The sequence below is a fragment of the Rattus norvegicus genome, chromosome 19 (genome assembly GCF_021556685.1).
Source record: "Rattus norvegicus strain SHRSP/BbbUtx chromosome 19, alternate assembly SHRSP_T2T, whole genome shotgun sequence".
Lineage (NCBI taxonomy): Eukaryota > Metazoa > Chordata > Mammalia > Rodentia > Muridae > Rattus > Rattus norvegicus.
The window spans coordinates 35,302,183-35,319,008 of NC_141552.1; the positions used below are offsets into that span (position 1 = coordinate 35,302,183).

General features: G+C 40.7%; 1 pseudogene; it reads left to right on the forward strand.

The window, feature by feature from the left end:
* Positions 1–2,152: 2,152 nt before the first annotated feature.
* Npm1-ps18 (nucleophosmin 1, pseudogene 18) lies at positions 2,153–3,108 on the forward strand (annotated as a pseudogene).
* The last annotated feature ends 13,718 nt before the right edge of the window (positions 3,109–16,826 follow it).

A 16,826-nucleotide genomic window follows, 5' to 3' on the forward strand; every position in this document is an offset into this window, starting at 1 on the left:
GCCACACCTCCTAATACTGCCAGTCCCTGAGCCAAGCACATTCAAGTCACTACAATAGGGTTGGGTAAGATTGGAGCGTCTCAATTTCATTAACAGATCAAGTAATATTTATGTGCCCAGTGAAGGCAGGCCTCTCTCAGAAGTACCTTCACAGACAGAGAAACATCTCACCTGGTATCTAGGCATCTCTTATCCCAATGACTGGAAACAACCACCATTTATTAAGCTTGCAGTTCTGCAGGGCAACCTTTCAGGAGGGGCTCTGCCAAGTGGCTCTTCTGTTTGGGTGAAGTCACTTGTGCAGATTATATTCGGTTGACTCACTTGAGCTCCACATAGCATGCATGTCAGTGTGTGTGTGTGTGTGTGTGTGTGTGTGTGTGTGTGTGTGTGTCTGTGTGCGTCTGTGTGTGTCTGTGTGTGTTGTGTGTGCTAGTACATAGGAGGCCAGAGGTCAGCCTTAAGGGTCATTCTTTAGGAGCCATCTACTTTGTTTGGATTTGGGTTTTTGTTGTTGTTGTTGTTTTGTTTTGTTTTGTTTTATTTTGTCTGTTTGAGATGGAGTCTTTCTTTGGGACCCATTGCTACCTATCTTACCTAGTCTGGATGCCTCCCTAGCTCTGGAACTATAAACACACGGCCAAATCTGGGCTTTTCATGTGGGTTCTGGTTATTAAACTCAGGTACTCATGTTTTGCAGAGCAAACATATTACTGAAAAGCCATCTCCCCATCGTATACAAACTCTTAATTTTCGTATTCAGACACGATTATCTTGTATAATTTTAAATATTGTAATGAAGTTCAGAATGGGTGAGTAACTCATCCAAGCACACATGGCTTGTGACAGTGTGCTTTGTTCCTCGAGATTGGCTTATTCAACCAGTCGACATAGCAAAGGAATCAAAACCAGTGATACTTTTCCTCAAGGAGCTCACTCTGAGTCATTGGTGCAGGGAATAATGAATATGTCTGTCATCTACTGTCCAGGGTGACCCATGAGGAGCTGCCCATCCTACACTGAAAGTGATGATATGCAATATTCTCTCGGTGAATCCATCCTTTATGAAGAACCTAATGGCTCACGGTGCAAAGCTGTCATTATCGCATCCTTTAAAGATAACTTTAAGACAAATGGTACAGGTATTGAAACACTGCTATGAGACAATTTTTTTTAACCAGAAAAAGGACACTAGAGAGAATTTTTCAGTTAATGTACTGAGAAGAATGTGGTCATTCATCACATGCAACTCTGAACTGTTCCTCTGTTTATGTATTGATGAGTTTACTCTAAGCCACTTGGTGAAAAGAAGACAACATGTGGTATTTATTAAATCGTGGGAGCAACTAAGCATGAATTAGAGTCTTGGGTTTCCAATCCCAGCACTGCCACAAGAACCATGATATCACCTCTGCCATCACACACACCCCCCTCTGGTGGTACTTGTGGGCTTTGCTAACTTAGGCTTTTATTCTTCACAGTTCTGACTGGGGGCGGGGCACAAGCTACCCTTTAGGCAGAGTACAGAATTTCTAACAAGAGACAAGAAATCTTTGTGCTAGAGCCTGCAGTCCACAGCTGCTGTTGGCATCTAAGCTCAGGGTTTAAAAGGTGTGTAAGCAAATTATGACCCAGAGTTTGTCTTTAAAAAGACAAAACAAACAAACAAACAAACCATAAAAGGTAATTTGCATCTGCATTCTCATGGCTAAAATGTAATAGTATAAAGAAATAACCATAGCTATTATGTAATATTTACCCATACATTTCTACCTCTATTCTTTAGAGCTGTTTGACTCCCAAGAATTGATCTCTGAAGTTTACTGCATACCAAACTCACTGCTTTTTTGCACGTATAGTCAGAAATACAAAGTTTTTTATTGTACAAAAATGGCATCTTCTCTTTGTTTTTGTATCTATGTTTAGTTTTTACATTCAGTTATGTATCTTAGTAATTTTTCCATGTGGTCACATATATGCAATTGAACTCACATGTATTTCAGTGCTATGCAGTATTTTCCAGAATGGAAACACAATATCTTGGCCTCCCTTGTTAATAGTTATACCAATTATTTTTGGTTATTTTTCACTTTTAAATGTTATGGCACAGCCGTGATTCCATCCTGCGTGTCTGTTCTGCGGAACAGTAGGCAATTGTTTTTTGTCCGGCTTCTCTCACACTGAAGTGCGCGCCTCCACCTCATGGAAGACTGGATGGACATGGACATGGGCCCTCTTAGGCCTCAGAACTACCTTTTTGGTTGTGAACTAAAGGCTGACAAAGACTATCACTTTAAAGTGGATAATGATGAAAATGAGCACTCTTAATGAGTTATCATTAAGAACGGTCAGTTTAGGAGCAGGGGCAAAAGATGAGTTACACATCGTAGAGGCAGAAGCAATGAACTATGAAGGCAGCCCAATTAAAGTAACACTGGCTACTGTGAAAATGTCTGTACAACCACAGTTTCCCTTGGGGGCTTCGAAATTACACCACCTGTGGTCTTGAGGTTGAAGTGTGGTTCTGGGCTTGTGCACATAAGTGGACAGCACCTAGTAGCTGTAGAGGAAGATGCAGAGTCAGAAGATGAAGATGAGGAAGATGTAAAACTGTTAGGCATGTCTGGAAAGAGATCTGCTCCCGGAGGTGGTAACAAAGTCCCACAGAAAAAAGTAAAACTTGATGAAGATGAGGATGAGGATGATGAGGATGATGAAGAAGAAGATGATGATGATTTTGATGAAGAGGAAACTGAAGAAAAGGTTCCAGTGAAGAAATCTGTATGAGATACCCCAGCCAAAAATGCACAAAAATCAAACCAAAATGGGAAAGATTTAAAACCATCAACACCAAGGTCAAAGGATCAAGAGTCCTTCAAAAAACAGGAAAAAACTCCCAAAACACCCAAAGGACCTGGTTCTGTAGAAGACAATAAGGCAAAAATGCAAGCAAGTATAGAAAAAGGTGGTTCTCTTCCCAAAGTGGAAGCCAAGTTCATTAATTATGTGAAGAATTGTTTCTGGATGACTGACCAGGAGGCTATTCAAGATCTCTGGCAGTGGAGGAAGTCTCTTTAAGAAAATGGTTTAAACAGTTTGAAATAATTCTGTCTTATTTCACTTCTATAATAGTTGCTATCTGGCTGTCCTTTTTATAATGCAAAGTGAGAACTTTCCCTACTGTGTTTGATAAATGTTGTCCAGGTTCAATTGCCAAGAATGTGTTGTCTAAAATGCCTGTTTAGTTTTCAAGGATGGAACTCCACCCTTTACTTGGTTTTAAGTATGTATGGAATGCTATAATAGGACATAGTAGTGGTGGTCAGATGTGGAAATGGTAGGGAGACAAATATAGATGTGAAATAAACTCAGTATTTTAATAAAATAAAAAAAATATTATGGCAGAGTTTGTATGAATGTGTATGTATTTTTGTCTGTGAATGTTTATGATATGTGTCTGTGCATATAAGTGCATATGTGTATATGCCTGTGTGCACACATGTATCTATGTAGTGACAATTTTGGAATTTTGGTTTCTTTAAAAAACACAGAAATGTAAGAATATACTTTCACTTTAACTCTATATGTGGGGGTGTGGGGCTGCTTTAGACTGTTCTCAGTAGCTGAGTATGATTTGCCCAGTGCTCTAGTAGAGATGTGGTTTTGCCAGCTGCCAATAGTTTCAGCAACTGTGTGATGTTTGGAATTCTGGGAACCTTTCAGGGGTTATATAAATGCTTGGACCCTGATAAGTGGGTTTTTGTTGTTGTTGTTGTTGTTGTTGTTGTTGTTGTTGTTGTTTGGTGGTGGTATTTGCAGTTTGTTAGCAAAGAGTCAGGCAATGAAGAAACAAAGAAAATGAGATTAGATTCAGGGAGTTCTCCCTTTTTCTCCTCCATCCTTCCTTCTCTCCTATCTAGTGTTCGGGAGTGAATCTGAGGGGATAAAGGGTAGGAAAAAGGAGAACCTACAAAGTAGCAAAGACCAATTATAGGCGGTGCCCAATGTGGGGCAAAGCAGAATGGGAAATTTTATTTCAAATGGCATAAAGGGATGAAGAAGTGGATTTTTTTTCATGACAACAGCAAGAATTTATTATGGCTGCTACTGTTAGGATGTTTCCTGCTTTGCTCCCAAAAGGGATTTTCTGTTTTGTTTTGTTTTCATAAATTTTATTTTTAAAAGAAGTTGAAAGATTTGTAGGTAGAGGTGGAAGTGCTTGGGAGGCAAGGAACACCGGGAAAAAGAGCAAAAATGCTCAGTCATAGTGAGAATGAGTTTCCTATAGGAAGAAAGAGAAAGACATTCTGCCAGAGAGGGCAGTCCGGTCAGAGGAAAGCTGGCCCAGGGTTATGAGATCACTGTCAGCTTTCCCAGTAGTGGTACAGCCTATGCTTGCTAACAGGGTGGAACAAAGTTATGGGGAGATAAGATGGTGTCCTATAGAAATGATAGCTCTAAGGCCTTTTAAAGAGTCTGTGATTTCATATGAGATGCACTTGCCTTATGTGAAACAAATTCTAAATAATTTGGCTACTCAAAATAGCATTATTTCCCAAGACTAGAAGGAATTGGTCTGCAGTTGCCAGGGTTAACATGGTGGAGGGAAGAAGCTGTGAATATTGAAGCACAAAATAGATCAAGGGAATGAATGAATTAAAAGATGAATTGCTGGGTGAAGGCTGGCACTCTGATATACAAGAAAAGATTCAACATGGTGATGTTATTATAGAACAGTGTCATTTAGTGGCTTTAAGAGCTTGGGACAAAGTTGAAGAAAAAGTCCACCTCATCTACCAAGATTATATAAGGCTCTGGAGAAGCTGTCATCATTTTTTTTAATAAATCGAAGATTAGTCTCAGCTGTGAACAAAGCTGTATCAGACCCCGACATGAAGTAGGTGTTGATAGATACCCTGGTGTTTGAAAATGCTGAGTGTAAAAATGTTATTAGAACATTAAAAGTAGGAGTAGATGAGGGATATGACCAGTATTGGTTCTAATGCTTATCATGCTATAATAGGTCAAGCTATAGCTGGAGGTCTCCAATATCAAAGTGCTTCAATTTCAGGAAACAGTCATTTGCAAAGAGACTGTGACCAAACCAAAAGCCTCAGATCTCAAAATGCCCAATGTGTTAACTGCAAGAAAAATAGTACTTAGTGCTGGAAAAATGAATAGGCCTTTTCTAGAATCAATGGTTTTTACTAACTCTCACACAAACAGAATGCCAGAGGCCACCGTTGGGTTCAGGAGTGCAGATCAAAGAGATATTCAAGATTATTTCTTACCATTGGGAAAACAGCCTTGGTTGGGGTGGGGGGAGGTCGGAGGGGGGCAGGGACTGGCTCAGAGCCCTGCAGCAAATATTACAAGCCATAATTACAAGGATTAACATGCAGATTGGAAAACCTCCACTTACTGCTGCAGGTAGTTCTTGATTTGCCACAGATAAACATCTTACTCTGTGCCCCCAAATCCAATAACTACTGGAGGTTATGGTGCTCTGCCCTCAGGGACAGCAGGGATGGTCTTGGGAAGAAGAGGATTGACTTTCATTGTGTATCCAGGAATTATAGATGGATATTTCAAAGGATAAATTAAAATGACTTCTGTAGAAAGAGAGAAGCAATTTAACACAGGTGACAGGATTGCTCAGCTGTTGCTGTTTCCCTACATCAAAGGCAAAGCTGCTCCAGTAGAGAGGACGGGAGGGGTTGGAAATACAGGAAAATGTGTATTTGGGCAAACAGTTGTTAATGATTAGAGGCCAAAATTAAAATTGCAAGTAAACGGTATTGAAATAGAAGATTTGGTACACACAGGAGCTGATGTAACTATTATTTCACAAAAATTCTTAGAATTCAGAATGGTCACTTAAAAAAGTTTATACCCGGTTTCTAGGAATTGGAAAATATCTCAGATAAAGCAAAGTGTATGATAGGTAAAAATGTGTGGGACTAGAAGATGTAATAGGAAAGTTAAAGCCTTATGTGGCTGACATTCCCATTAATCTATAGGGAAGGGATTTTGTTTTTTTTTTTACAACAGTGGGGAACTCAGATTAATATCCCTTCAATACCAGAGACAGTCCCTAAAATAAGGGATGAAGTGGTAGATACTCCTGGGGAAGGTATTGATATATGTCATAAAAATAACCTCAGGTTGTACCAATTGTTCAAACACACGACAAGTAGCTACAGAAAGATCTAATCGCACCTTGAAGAAAATGTTTATAAAGCAAAGAGGAATAAACAAGACAAACAAACGAAAACCCCAGAGATAGAATCAATGACACTCTGCTAAACTTTAAATTTTCTGAGTGTTAATGAGGAAGGAACAATAGGAAGTGAGAGACACTTGTTTATACAAGACAAACAAAACAAAACAAAACAGAACCGTGGAATTAAGCCAGCCTGTAAACTATAAGGATGTATTAACATTAGAATAGAAGCCAGTGAAAGTTTTGCCTTGGAGACCCCGACTTGTTTATATTTCCATAGGAAGTAAAAAGATGTGGACACTATCAGAACAGATAAAGATTGCAATTCAGGATCTAAAGTCAGGCCCTGGGGAGAGGCTAATGTGGTCTCTGGATCAAACTCTTAAGAATCATCTCTTCACTAGACCAGTCTTAATTCCACTGACAACTGTCTCTAACCTGGCAAACCCTTTGTACCATAGACAAGGAGACAGCTTCTTAGTCCTAGCTGCCTGGGTCTCTAACATGAAATTACAATGCATCAAAAGGGATATATTTATATCCATAGCTTCTTAATTATTTGTTAGAGTGTCACAGACTTTGACGTGCTTTTTGTCGTGAAACAGAGAAGGTTGTACCAGTAATAACTTCTTCAGCCTTGTATTCAACTAGAAGTGTCATATTTAATCAAAACTTATAATTGTAAAATACCTTCTTTTATAAGTCACATGCTAATTTCAGAGATGTTGGGACCCAAGAAGCTCTTAGGGTTTATCTAACACTGAAGTGTGTCTGAGAGAAGTTTTACATGCAAGGGAGGGGTACTGAATCAGGTTTGACTACAAAGGATGATCACAAGCCATTGTCTAAAGGACAAGTCTTATTGCCAGATGCCATTTGGTTGGCTCAACACCTAGTTGAGCATCATTGTACAAGCTGAGGGGTGGAGGAGAAGGCAGAACCACTGTTTATTATTAGTGGACAATAGAGATGTGTAGAAATTCTGAGAGGGATACCCTGAGGAGGAATAGAAGTGTAAATTCTAGGTTTTACACAAAGGAAGAACCAGAACCTTTAAACACTCCCCCACACACGAATATACTCACACACATAAGCATGCACACATACACACAGGAACTCAGATACTTCTGTATGCACAGGTGCTCACACTTCTATACACACATACACGCTCATGCACACACACACACATGCAGACACACAATGGTCTAGTTACTCAGACACAGCCCCTATGGGATATTCCTTAGAAGCAGGATGTCCAACGACGCTTCCTTCCTCCTTCATATCAGGTTCTTGGCTTAAAAAAAGGTCTCACTGTTTCTTTATGTGATAGGATTCTTTGTCTCTCCTCTCGCTGCTGAACCGAAGGATGGGAAAGTGGCAGGAACCAGGAAGGAAACAGGTGATAGCGGGGCTAAGCATCCTCCCTTAATCTCAGCTACAATGTACAACACACGGAGTCCCATTGTTCTTGGTCTTAGACTCTGTTATGATTGAACATGAAATGACCCCCAACACACTCGTGGTTAAAGCTTAGCTGCCGCACTGGTTTGAAAGGTGCCAGAGTGTTTGGGAACTGAAGGGGAGGAGGTAGGTCACCAGGGTCCTTGAAATGGTCTTGTCTCTGACTCTATTCCTGTCCCTTTTTGTGTTTCCAGCCTACCAGGTCGTGAGCTGCAGTGTCCTGCAGTACCTTCTCTTCTCGTCTATAATAAAGTGACATCTCCGTAACTGTGCATCAAAATAAGTTCTGTCTTCTAAATTGTCTATGTCTGATATTTTGATCAGAGTTATGCAGAAAGCTAAGGGTAAACCCTTCTGTGCTCTGATCATGAAAATTAGCTATGAGGTAGAGCTTTCTGCCCTACAAGAAACTAGGATATTCAGTAGAGTACTGTGCTGTTCATTTCTCTATGTAAAGAAACCAAAAAACCAAACCAAAGCAAAACCTTTACAATACTCAGTCACTGATGGTGAGCGCAACCCTTTAGGAAGCTTCTCTTTGCCCTTCTGTGGGTTCAGCTGTGCTACCCGGACAAAGGAATGTCTGTGGTCATGGAAACCATTCTACTCTCAGTGAAGTATCTCTCAGAAGAAGGCGTGTGAGCTGTCTTCTGACCTCTCTTAGAAGAGATATGAGTGGACATTTCTGTGAGTTAGAAACATCACTGTAACTCAGATGTTCTGCAATTCCTGGTTCTCTTGAGTATCCCAATTTGAGACTCCAATCGTCTTAATAGAGAGGCTCAGATCCATGGGTTCTAATATTGAGCACGGCTCTCAGCAATCATCCCGATGGAGCCAAGCCATCGAGAAAACCTGCTCTGCCATTGCAAATTAAACAGAATGCTTAATAGTTCACAGGAGGAAAACACAAAACTCATAAACAGCCTTTCCGGTTTAACAAGCCGAGGACTTAGCTGAATGTTTTCTGCAAGTTGACAATGAGAAGTGACATCCGCACAATGGGGTGCCACTACTCTTAGCAGATCCATTCTTTCTCTCCTAATAAACGCAAATATTGTGTAGAATCTGCACCCTGTTTAATTTTCTGCAGCACAATGCAGAACTGGATCACAGCAGCCCAGCAGCTTCTAACATGCTCTCAAGGGAGAGAAAGACTCCCCAGAGGGCAAATACCCATGTTGAGCTCATTTTCATACCAGAAAGAGACAAGTTACTCATAAACAGTTATCTTGACTACACCTTCTTCAGTTGTCGTCAGTGTAATATCCTCTATAGATTCATTACAGCACTGGGCATGGTGGCTCACAGCGCTCGAGAGACTGCGGTGTCAGGATCTCAAGTTCGGTGCCCATCTGGGCTCTAAAAGACCCTGTTTCAAAAGCCAGAGCACACATCTATTAAATGTTCATGCCCCATAACTTCAGAAAAGATACCATTACCTGCCACACAACCAGAGCCATCAAAATAGAAAACACGGGGACTGCAATTTCCTTGTCCCTTTCTACAACTAACCTCTTCCTACCCACAGCTCTAGACAACCTTCCCCCTTTCTTCGGCTTCATCTGAAAGGATGTTTTGTGGAGTAGAAACATCTTTGCAATTTAGATGCTCTGCAATTCCTGGTACCCTGGTGCCCCTGATTTAAGGCAATGAACTGAACAATGTTGTGTGTCTTTTCTCATTTGTCATAGGAGCTGTGACATTCCCTTAAGATTGTTAATGGTCTCTCCCTTTGTTGCTAAATACATCCCAGCGCCCTGTGATTTCTTTGTTAACCCCCTGAGTGCAGACAGGGTCCCCTTGGAGCATACAGTAAGGTGAGCTGTTCCAAATATTTACAGCTGATGCTTTGAAGGGCAATGTGTATTTGGCTTGCACGGATGCTTATTTGAGAGTAGCTTCCAGGGCCATATTGTAAGTGTTCAGGTTTTTACAAGGAATGGACTGTTTCCCAACATGGTCAGACCACATTCCAAATCTTCAATCCTGCGGTTCCATGACTGTCAGTACTAGAACAGCCAAGTAAAGGGAAGTGCATTTCCCAAAGAGTTTGTTCAAAGTTTGACCGCTTTTACACTTTTTACTATGTTTCTTTCTTATTGAGTTCGTGTGTGTGTGTGTGTGTGTGTGTGTGTTAGTGCATGCGTGAGTGAATATGTGTGAGTGTGTGTATGTGTGAGTGTGTATATGTGTGTGGGTAAAATCTTATATTTAGATAAAACTCCTTTGCTAAATATGTTGCAGGTTGTTGGTTGGTGGTAGAGCTGGGCCACCAAACCCAGCTTCCACCTGTTTTTTTTAATAGTATAGATCCATTTTTCTCAAAATATTTATGATGTTTTTAGCTTTTTTTGAAGGACAGGCCTGCCAAATTGTGATAGAATCCAGTTCTTAAAATTTTTACATAATTCTTTCTTGTAAAAGCAAACCCATGGAAAAACAGGTCTTTCTGTTCCGAAAGCCTTTTTCTATTTTTGTGTAGAGATTTCATAGTTCTAGTCTTAAGTCTAAGTTCATAATTCACTAGAATTACCTTAGAGTTATGAGGTAAAATGAGGATAATGAGCTATTTCCCCAGGATTTTCAGCACAAGTTTTCTTTTCTTTGAATTTCCTTGGCATCTTTGTCTAAAACCAATGGAGCATGCATATAGCCTCTCCTATGGTCTATTTTGTCTCATTGACACGTGTCTCAGACCAGTAGCACACTGTCTTCTCCAACTTAACAGTAAAGTCCTCAAGTCACAAGCCTGCATCTTCCAACTGTGTTCACTTAAAGAACAGAACTGAAAAGCGAAATTGATAAAGCAATTTATAGTAGCATCAAAATATGAAAAACTTAGGAATGAGTTTGACAAAATATGCACAAGGCCTGTATAATAAAAATACATTTCCCCCACACCCGCGGATCCCGGCCCGCAGCAGCTCTCTGCTCCCAGACCCGGTGAGAGAGAGACCCAACCGCCTGGTCAGGTGGGCACTCCTGAGGCTGCAGAGCGGAAGAGACCACCAACACTGCTCACCCCTGCCCACATCCCTGGCCCAAGAGGAAACTGTATAAGGCCTCTGGGCTCCCGTGGGGGAGGGCCCAGGAGCGGCAGGATCCCTGTGCCTGAGACACCGCCGGAACCTGAAGGAAACAGACCGGATAAACAGTTCTCTGCACCCAAATCCCGTGGGAGGGAGAGCTAAACCTTCAGAGAGGCAGACAAGCCTGGGAAACCAGAAGAGACTGCTCCCTGCACACACATCTCGGACGCCAGAGGAAAAAGCCAAAGACCATCTGGAACCCTGGTGCACTGAAGCTCCCGGAAGGGGCGGCACAGGTCTTCCTGGTTGCTGCCGCTGCAGAGAGCCACTGGGCAGCACCCCACGAGCGAACCTGAGCCTCGGGACCACAGGTAAGACCAAATTTTCTGCTGCAAGAAAGCTGCCTGGTGAACTCAAGACACAGGCCCACAGGAACAGCTGAAGACCTGTAGAGAGGAAAAACTACACGCCCGAAAGCAGAACACACTGTCCCCATAACTGACTGAAAGAGAGGAAAACAGGTCTACAGCACTCCTGACACACAGGCTTATAGGTCAGTCTAGCCACTGTCAGAAATAGCAGAACAAAGTAACACTAGAGATAATCTGATGGCGAGAGGCAAGCGCAGGAACCCAAGCAACAGAAACCAAGACTGCATGCCATCCTCGGAGCCCAATTCTCCCACCAAAACAAACATGGAATATCCAAACACACCAGAAAAGCAAGATCTAGTTTCAAAATCATATTTGATCATGATGCTGGAGGACTTCAAGAAAGACATGAACACACTTAGGGAAACACAGGAAATCATTAATAAACAAGTAGAAGCCTACAGAGAGGAATGGCAAAAATCCCTGAAAGAATTCCAGGAAAACACAATCAAACAGATGAAGGAATTAAAAATGGAAATAGAAGCAATCAAGAAAGAACACATGGAAACAACCCTGGATATAGAAAACCAAAAGAAGAGACAAGGAGCTGTAGATACAAGCTTCACCAACAGAATACAAGAGATGGAAGAGAGAATCTCAGGAGCAGAAGATTCCATAGAAATCATTGACTCAACTGTCAAAGATAATGTAAAGCGGAAAAAGCTACTGGTCCAAAACATACAGGAAATCCAGGACTCAATGAGAAGATCAAACCTAAGGATAATAGGTATAGAAGAGAGTGAAGACTCCCAGGTCAAAGGACCAGTAAATATCTTCAACAAAATCATAGAAGAAAACTTCCCTAACCTAAAAAAAGAGATACCCATAGGCATACAAGAAGCCTACAGAACTCCAAATAGATTGGACCAGAAAAGAAACACCTCCCGTCACATAATTGTCAAAACACCAAACGCACAAAATAAAGAAAGAATATTAAAAGCAGTAAGGGAAAAAGGTCAAGTAACATATAAAGGCAGACCTATCAGAATCACACCAGACTTCTCGCCAGAAACTATGAAGGCCAGAAGATCCTGGACTGATGTCATACAGACCCTAAGAGAACACAAATGCCAGCCCAGGTTACTGTATCCAGCAAAACTCTCAATTAACATTGATGGAGAAACCAAGATATTCCATGACAAAACCAAATTTACACAATATCTTTCTACAAATCCAGCACTACAAAGGATAATAAATGGTAAAGCCCAACATAAGGAGGCAAGCTATACCCTAGAAGAAGCAAGAAACTAATCGTCTTGGCAACAAAACAAAGAGAATGAAAGCACACAAACATAACCTCACATCCAAATATGAATATAAAGGGAAACAATAATCACTATTCCTTAATATCTCTCAATATCAATGGCCTCAACTCCCCAATAAAAAGACATAGATTAACAAACTGGATACGCAACGAGGACCCTGCATTCTGCTGCCTACAGGAAACACACCTCAGAGACAAAGACAGACACTACCTCAGAGTGAAAGGCTGGAAAACAACTTTCCAAGCAAATGGTCAGAAGAAGCAAGCTGGAGTAGCCATTCTAATATCAAATAAAATCAATTTCCAACTAAAAGTCATCAAAAAAGATAAGGAAGGACACTTCATATTCATCAAAGGAAAAATCCACCAAGGTGAACTCTCAATCCTAAATATCTATGCCCCAAATACAAGGGCACCTACATACGTAAAAGAAACCTTACTAAAGCTCAAAACACACATTGCACCTCACACAATAATAGTGGGAGATTTCAACACCCCACTCTCATCAATGGACAGATCATGGAAACAGAAATTAAACAGTGATGTCGACAGACTAAGAGAAGTCATGAGCCAAATGGACTTAACGGATATTTATAGAACATTCTATCCTAAAGCAAAAGGATATACCTTCTTCTCAGCTCCTCATGGTACTTTCTCCAAAATTGACCATATAATCGGTCAAAAAACGGGCCTCAACAGGTACAGAAAGATAGAAATAATCCCATGCGTGCTATCGGACCACCACGGCCTAAAACTGGTCTTCAATAACAATAAGGGAAGAATGCCCACATATACGTGGAAATTGAACAATGCTCTACTCAATGATAACCTGGTCAAGGAAGAAATAAAGAAAGAAATTAAAAACTTTTTAGAATTTAATGAAAATGAAGATACAACATACTCAAACTTATGGGACACAATGAAAGCTGTGCTAAGAGGAAAACTCATAGCGCTGAGTGCCTGCAGAAAGAAACAGGAAAGAGCATATGTCAGCAGCTTGACAGCACACCTAAAAGCTCTAGAACAAAAAGAAGCAAATACACCCAGGAGGAGTAGAAGGCAGGAAATAATCAAACTCAGAGCTGAAATCAACCAAGTAGAAACAAAAAGGACCATAGAAAGAATCAACAGGACCAAAAGTTGGTTCTTTGAGAAAATCAACAAGATAGATAAACCCTTAGCCAGACTAACGAGAGGACACAGAGAGTGCGTCCAAATTAACAAAATCAGAAATGAAAAGGGAGACATAACTACAGATTCAGAGGAAATTCAAAAAATCATCAGATCTTACTATAAAAACCTATATTCAACAAAATTTGAAAATCTTCAGGAAATGGACAATTTCCTAGACAGATACCAGGTATCAAAGTTAAATCAGGAACAGATAAACCAGTTAAACAACCCCATAACTCCTAAGGAAATAGAAGCAGTCATTAAAGGTCTCCCAACCAAAAAGAGCCCAGGTCCAGATGGGTTTAGTGCAGAATTCTATCAAACCTTCATAGAAGACCTCATACCAATATTATCCAAACTATTCCACAAAATTGAAACAGATGGAGCCCTACCGAATTCCTTCTACGAATCTACAATTACTCTTATACCTAAACCACACAAAGACACAACAAAGAAAGAGAACTTCAGACCAATTTCCCTTCTGAATATCGACGCAAAAATACTCAATAAAATTCTGGCAAACCGAATTCAAGAGCACATCAAAACAATCATCCACCATGATCAAGTAGGCTTCATCCCAGGCATGCAGGGATGGTTTAATATACGGAAAACCATCAACGTGATCCATTATATAAACAAACTGAAAGAACAGAACCACATGATCATTTCATTAGATGCTGAGAAAGCATTTGACAAAATTCAACACCCCTTCATGATAAAAGTCCTGGAAAGAATAGGAATTCAAGGCCCATACCTAAACATAGTAAAAGCCATATACAGCAAACCAGTTGCTAACATTAAACTAAATGGAGAGAAACTTGAAGCAATCCCACTAAAATCAGGGACTAGACAAGGCTGCCCACTCTCTCCCTACTTATTCAATATAGTTCTTGAAGTTCTAGCCAGAGCAATCAGACAACAAAAGGAGATCAAAGGGATACAGATCGGAAAAGAAGAGGTCAAAATATCACTATTTGCAGATGATATGATAGTATATTTAAGTGATCCCAAAAGTTCCACCAGAGAACTACTAAAGCTGATAAACAACTTCAGGAAAGTGGCTGGGTATAAAATTAACTCAAATAAATCAGTTGCCTTCCTCTATACAAAAGAGAAACAAGCCGAGAAAGAAATTAGGGAAACGACACCCTTCATAATAGACCCAAATAATATAAAGTACCTCGGTGTGACTTTAACCAAGCAAGTAAAAGATCTGTACAATAAGAACTTCAAGACACTGAAGAAAGAAATTGAAGAAGACCTCAGAAGATGGAAAGATCTCCCATGCTCATGGATTGGCAGGATTAATATAGTAAAAATGGCCATTTTACCAAAAGCGATCTACAGATTCAATGCAATCCCCATCAAAATACCAATCCAATTCTTCAAAGAGTTAGACAGAACAATTTGCAAATTCATCTGGAATAACAAAAAACCCAGGATAGCTAAAGCTATCCTCAACAATAAAAGGACTTCAGGGGGAATCACTATCCCTGAACTCAAGCAGTATTACAGAGCAATAGTGATAAAAACTGCATGGTATTGGTACAGAGACAGACAGATAGACCAATGGAATAGAATTGAAGACCCAGAAATGAACCCACACACCTATGGTCACTTGATTTTTGACAAAGGAGCCAAAACCATCCAATGGAAAAAAGATAGCATTTTCAGCAAATGGTGCTGGTTCAACTGGAGGGCAACATGTAGAAGAATGCAGATCGATCCATGCTTATCACCCTGTACAAAGCTTAAGTCGAAGTGGATCAAGGACCTCCACATCAAACCAGACACACTCAAACTAATAGAAGAAAAACTAGGGAAGCATCTGGAACACATGGGCACTGGAAAAAATTTCCTGAACAAAACACCAATGGCTTATGCTCTAAGATCAAGAATTGACAAATGGGATCTCATAAAACTGCAAAGCTTCTGTAAGGCAAAGGACACTGTGGTTAGGACAAAACGGCAACCAACAGATTGGGAAAAGATCTTTACCAACCCTACAACAGATAGAGGCCTTATATCCAAAATATACAAAGAACTCAAGAAGTTAGATCGCAGGGAAACAAATAACCCTATTAAAAAATGGGGTTCAGAGCTAAACAAAGAATTCACAGCTGAGGAATACCGAATGGCTGAGAAACACCTAAAGAAATGTTCAACATCTTTAGTCATAAGGGAAATGCAAATCAAAACAACCCTGAGATTTCACCTCACACCAGTGCGATTGGCTAAGATCAAAAACTCAGGTGACAGCAGATGCTGGCGAGGTTGTGGAGAAAGAGGAACACTCCTCCATTGTTGGTGGGATTGCAGACTGGTAAAACCATTCTGGAAATCAGTCTGGAGGTTCCTCAGAAAATTGGACATTGAACTGCCTGAGGATCCAGCTATACCTCTCTTGGGCATATACCCAAAAGATGCCTCAACATATAAAAGAGACACGTGCTCCACTATGTTCATCGCAGCCTTATTTATAATAGCCAGAAAATGGAAAGAACCCAGATGCCCTTCAACAGAGGAATGGATACAGAAAATGTGGTACATCTACACAATGGAATACTACTCAGCTATCAAAAACAACGAGTTTATGAAATTCGTAGGCAAATGGTTGGAACTGGAAAATATCATCCTGAGTGAACTAACCCAATCACAGAAAGACATACATGGTATGCACTCATTGATAAGTGGCTATTAGCCCAAATGCTTGAATTACCCTAGATCCCTAGAACAAACGAAACTCAAGACGGATGATCAAAATGTGAATGCTTCACTCCTTCTTTAAATGAGGAAAAAGAATACCCTTGGCAGGGAAGGGAGAGGCAAAGATTAAAACAGAGACTGAAGGAACACCCATTCAGAGCCTGCCCCACATTTGGCCCATACATATACAGCCACCCAATTGGACTAGATGGATGAAGCAAAGAAGTGCAGACCGACAGGAGCCGGATGTAGATCGCTCCTGAGAGACACAGCCAGAATACAGCAAATACAGAGGCGAATGCCAGCAGCAAACCACTGAACTGAGAATAGGTCCCCTATTGAAGGAATCAGAGAAAGAACTGGAAGAGCTTGAAGGGGCTCAAGACCCCAAAAGTACAACAATGCCAAGCAACCAGAGCTTCCAGGGAATAAGCCACTACCTAAAGACTATACATGGACTGACCCTGGACTCTGACCCCATAGGTAGCAATGAATATCCTAGTAAGAGCACCAGTGGAAGGGGAAGCCCTGGGTCC